Source organism: Cavia porcellus, unplaced genomic scaffold, assembly GCF_034190915.1.
Source record: "Cavia porcellus strain 051 isolate PalLab524CR breed Dunkin Hartley unplaced genomic scaffold, mCavPor4.1 scaffold_2, whole genome shotgun sequence".
NCBI classification, from domain to species: Eukaryota; Metazoa; Chordata; class Mammalia; order Rodentia; family Caviidae; genus Cavia; species Cavia porcellus.
In genome coordinates this window covers 153,427,878-153,433,877 of record NW_026947485.1, presented here as the reverse complement: position 1 = coordinate 153,433,877, position 6,000 = coordinate 153,427,878, and positions in this window count along the sequence as shown.

Genomic DNA, 6,000 nt, shown 5'->3' with positions numbered 1-6,000 from the left:
GCATGGGGAGGTCAGGGAACATGCATTGGCAATGTAGGATAGGTTTCTGAAAAACATCGCGGGGTGGTGCGCATTGTATGGGTGTGTGTTACATTACATTCAATTGTAGGAGTGAGAAAAACATCACGGGGTGGTTCGCATTGTATGGGTGTGTGTTACATTACATTCACTAGTAGGAGTGAGCAAAACATCACGGGGTGGTGTGAATCGGAGGGTCTGAATTAGGATAGGCAGTTAGTGGCAATGTAGGATGGAGAAAAGCACCGCGGGGTGGTCAGCATGGGGAGGTCAGGCAACATGCAGTGGCAATGTAGGATAGGGTTCTGAAAAACATCGTGGGGTGGTGCGCATTGTATGGGTGTGTGTTACATTACATTCACTAGTAAGAGTGAGAAAAACATCACGGGGTGGTGTGAATCGGAGGGTCTGAATTAGGATCGGCAGTGAGTGGCAATATAGGATGGAGAAAAGCACCGCGGGGTGGTGAGCATGGGGAGGTCAGGGAACATGCAGTGGCAATGTATGATAGGTTTCTGAAAAACATCGCGGGGTGGTGCGCATTGTATGGGTGTGTGTTACATTACATTCACTAGTAGGAGTGAGAAAAACATCACGGAGTGGTGTGAATCGGAGGGTCTGAATTAGGATAGGCAGTGAGTGGCAATGTAGGATGGAGAAAAGCAACGCGGGTTGTTCAGCATGGCAGGTCAGGGAACATGCAGTGGCAATGTAGGATAGGTTTCTGAAAAACATCGCGGGGTGGTGCACATTGTATGGGTGTGTGTTACATTACATTCACTAGTAGGAGTGAGAAAAACATCACGGGGTGGTGTGAAACGGAGGGTCTGAATTAGGATAGGCATTGAGTGGCAATGAAGGATGGAGAAAAGCACCGCGTCGTGCTCAGCATGGGGAGGTCAGGGAACATGCAGTGGCAATGTAGTATAGGTTTCTGAAAAACATCGCGGGGTGGTGCGCATTGTATGGGTGTGTGTTACATTACATTCACTAGTAGGAGTGAGAAAAACATCACGGGTTGGTGCGCATTGTATGGATGTGTGTTACATTACATTCACTAGTAGAAGTGAGAAAAACATCACAGGCTGGTGTTTATCGGAGGGTCTGTATTAGGATAGGCAGTTAGTGGCAATGTAGGATGGAGAAAAGCACCGCGGGGTGGTCAGCATGGGGAGGTCAGGCAACATGAAGTGGCAATATAGGATAGTTTTCTGAAAAACATCGCGGGGTCGTGCGCATTGTATGGGTGTGTGTTACATTACATTCACTACTAGGAGTGAGAAAAAAATCACGGGTTGGTTCACATTGTATGGGTGTGTGTTACATTACATTCACTAGTAGGAGTGAGAAAAACATCACGGGGTGGTGTGAATCAGAGGGTCTGAATTAGGATACGCAGTGAGTGGCAATGTAGGATGGAGAAAAGCACCGCACGGCGGTCACCATGGAGAGGTCAGGGAACATGCAGTGGCAATGTAGGATAGGTTTCTGAAAAACATCGTGGGGTGGTGCGCATTGTATGGGTGTGTGTTAAATTACATTCACTAGTAGGAGTGAGAAAAACATCACCGGGTGGTGCGCATTGTATGGGTGTGTGTTACATTACATTCACCAGTAGGAGTGAGAAAAACATCACAGGGTGTTGCGCATTGTATGGGTGTGTGTTACATTAAATTCACTAGTAGGAGTGAGAAAAACATCACGGGGTGGTGCGCATTGTATGGGTGTGTGTTACATTACATTCACTAGTAGGAGTGAGAAAAACATCACGGGGTGGTGTGAATCGGAGGGTCTGAATTAGGATAGGCAGTGAGTGGCAATGTAGGATGGAGAAAAGCACCGGGGGTTGGTCAGCATGGGGAGGTCAGGGAACATGCAGTGGCAATGTAGGATAGGTTTCTGAAAAACATCGTGTGGTGGTGCGCATTGTATGGGTGTGTGTTACATTACATTCACTAGTAGGAGTGAGAAAAACATCACGGGGTGGTGCGCATTGTATGGGTGTGTGTTACATTACATTCACTAGTAGGAGTGAGCAAAACATCACGGGGTGGTGTGAATCGGAGGGTCTGAATTAGGATCGGCAGTGAGTGGCAATATAGGATGGAGAAAAGCACCGCGGGGTGGTGAGCATGGGGAGGTCAGGGAACATGCAGTGGCAATGTAGGATAGGTTTCTGAAAAACATCGCGGGGTGGTGCGCATTGTATGGGTGTGTGTTACATTACATTCACTAGTAGGAGTGAGAAAAACATCACGGGGTGGTGCGCATTGTATGGGTGTGTGTTACATTACATTCACTAGTAGGAGTGAGAAAAACATCACGGCGTGGTGTGAATTGGAGGGTCTGAATTAGGATAGGCAGTGAGTGGCAATGTAGGATGGAGAAAAGCACCGCGGGGTGGTCAGCATGGCAGGTCAGGGAACATGCAGTGGCAATGTAGGATAGGTTTCTGAAAAACATCGCGGGGTGGTGCACATTGTATGGGTGTGTGTTACATTACATTCACTAGTAGGAGTGAGAAAAACATCACGGGGTGGTGTGAAACGGAGGGTCTGAATTAGGATAGGCAGTGAGTGGCAATGAAGGATGGAGAAAAGCACCGCGTCGTGCTCAGCATGGGGAAGTCAGGGAACATGCAGTGGCAATGTAGGATAGGTTTCTGAAAAACATCGCGGGGTGATGCGCATTGTATGGGTGTGTGTTACATTACATTCACTAGTAGGAGTGAGAAAAACATCACGGGTTGGTGCGCATTGTATGGATGTGTGTTACATTACATTCACTAGTAGAAGTGAGAAAAACATCACAGGGTGGTGTGAATCGGAGGGTCTGAATTAGGATAGGCAGTGAGTGGCAATGTAGGATGGAGAAAAGCACCGCGGGATGGTCAGCATGGGGAGGTCAGGGAACATGAAGTGGCAATGAACGATAGTTTTCTGAAAAACATCGCGGGGTGGTGCGCATTGTATGGGTGTGTGTTACATTACATTCACTACTAGGAGTGAGAAAAACATCACGGGGTGGTTCACATTGTATGGGTGTGTGTTACATTACATTCACTAGTAGGAGTGAGAAAAACATCACGGGGTGGTGCGCATTGTATGGGTGTGTGTTACATTACATTCACTAGTAGGAGTGAAAAAAACATCACGGGGTGGTGTGAATCGGAGGGTCTGAATTAGGATAGGCAGTGAGTGGCAATGTAGGATGGAGAAAAGCACCGTGGGGTGGTCAGCATGGCAGGTCAGGGAACATGCAGTGGCAATGTAGGATAGGTTTCTGAAAAACATCGCGGGGTGGTGCACATTGTATGGGTGTGTGTTACATTACATTCACTAGTAGGAGTGAGAAAAACATCACAGGGTGGTGTGAAATGGAGGGTCTGAATTAGGATAGGCAGTGAGTGGCAATGAAGGATTGAGAAAAGCACCGCGTCGTGCTCAGCATGGGGAAGTCAGGGAACATGCAGTGGCAATGTAGGATAGGTTTCTGAAAAACATCGCGGGGTGGTGCGCATTGTATGGGTGTGTGTTACATTACATTCACTAGTAGGAGTGAGAAAAACATCACGGGTTGGTGCGCATTGTATGGATGTGTGTTACATTACATTCACTAGTAGAAGTGAGAAAAACATCACAGGGTGGTGTGAATCGGAGGGTCTGAATTAGGATAGGCAGTGAGTGGCAATGTAGGATGGAGAAAAGCACCGCGGGGTGGTCAGCATGGGGAGGTTAGGGAACATGAAGTGGCAATGTAGGATAGTTTTCTGAAAAACATCGCGGGGTGGTGCGCATTGTATGGGTGTGTGTTACATTACATTCACTACTAGGAGTGAGAAAAACATCACGGGGTGGTTCGCATTGTATGGGTGTGTGTTACATTACATTCACTAGTAGGAGTGAGAAAAACATCACGGGGTGGTGTGAATCAGAGGGTCTGAATTAGGATAGGCAGTGAGTGGCAATGTAGGATGGAGAAAAGCACAACGCGGCGGTCACCATGGGGAGGTCATGGAACATGCAGTGGCAATGTAGGATAGGTTTCTGAAAAACATCGTGGGTTGGTTCGCATTGTATGAGTGTGTGTTACATTACATTCACTAGTAGGAGTGAGAAAAACATCACGTGGTGGTGCGCATTGTATGGGTGTGTGTTACATTACATTCACCAGTAGGAGTGAGAAAAACATCACAGGGTGTTGCGCATTGTATGGGTGTGTGTTACATTACATTCACTAGTAGGAGTGAGAAAAACATCATGGGGTGTTGCGCATTGTATGTGTGTGTTACATTACATTCACTAGTAGGCGTGAGAAAAACATCACGGGGTAGTGTGAATCGCAGGGTCTGAATTAGGATAGGCAGTGAGTGGCAATGTAGGATGGAGAAAAGCACCGCGGGGTGGTCAGCATGGGGAGGTCAGGGAACATGCAATGGCAATGTAGTATAGGTTTCTGAAAAACATCGCGGGGTGGTGCGCATTGTATGGTTGTGTGTTTCATTACATTCACTAGTAGGAGTGAGAAAAATATCACGGGGTGGTGCGCATTGTATGGGTGTGTGTTACATTACATTCACTAGTTGGAGTCAGAAAAACATCACGGGGTGGTGTGAATCGCAGGGTCTGAATAAGGATAGGCAGTGAGTGGCAATGTAGGATGGAGAAAAGCACCGCGGGCTGGTCAGAATGGGGAGGTAATGGAACATGCAGTGGCAATGTAGGATAGGTTTCTGAAATACATTGCGGGGTGGTGCGCATTGTATGGGTGTGTGTTACATTACATTCACTAGTAGGAGTGAGAAAAACATCACGGTGTGGTGCGCATTGTATGGGTGTGTGTTACATTACATTCACTAGTAGGAGTGAGAAAAACATCACGCGTTGGTGCGCATTGTATGGGTGTGTGTTACATTACATTCACTAGTAGGAGTGAGAAAAACATCACGGGGTGGTGTGAATCGGAGGGTCTGAATTAGTATAGGCAGTGAGTGGCAATGTATGATGGAGAAAAGCACCGCGGTGTGGTCAGCATGGAGACATCAGGGAACATGCAGTGGCAATGTAGGATAGGTTTCTAATAAATATCGCGGGGTGTTGCGCATTGTATGGGTGTGTGTTACATTACATTCACTAGTAGGAGTGAGAAAAACATCACGTGGTGGTGTGATTCGGAGGGACTGAATTAGGATAGGCAGTGAGTGGCAATGTAGGATGGAGAAAATCACCGCGGGGTGGTCAGCATGGTGAGGTCAGGGAACATGCAGTGGCAATGAACGATAGTTTTCTGAAAAACATCACGGGGTGGTGCGCATTGTATGGGTGTGTGTTACATTACATTCACTAGTAGGAGTGAGAAAAACATCACGGGGTGGTGTGAATCAGAGGGTCTGAATTAGGACAGGCAGTGAGTGGCAATGTAGGATGGAGAAAAGCACCGCGGGGTGGTCAGCATGGGGAGGTCAGGGAACATGCAGTGGCAATGTAGGATAGGTTTCGGAAAAACATCGCGGGGTGGTGCGCATTGTATGGGTGTGTTACATAACATTCACTAGTAGGAGTGAGAAAAACATCACGGGGTGGTGTGAATCGGAGGGTCTGAATTAGAAGAGGCAGTGAGTGGCAATGTAGGATGGAGAAAAGCACCGCGGGGTGGTCAGCATGGGGAGGTCAGGGAACATGCATTGGCAATGTAGGATAGGTTTCTGAAAAACATCGCGGGGTGGTGCGCATTGTATGGGTGTGTGTTACATTACATTCACTTGTAGGAGTGAGAAAAACATCACGGGGTGGTTCGCATTGTATGGGTGTGTGTTACATTACATTCACTAGTAGGAGTGAGCAAAACATCACGGGGTGGTGTGAATCGGAGGGTCTGAATTAGGATAGGCAGTGAGTGGCAATGTAGGATGGAGAAAAGCACCGCGGGGTGGTCAGCATGGGGAGGTCAGGCAACATGCAGTGGCAATGTAGGATAGGGTTC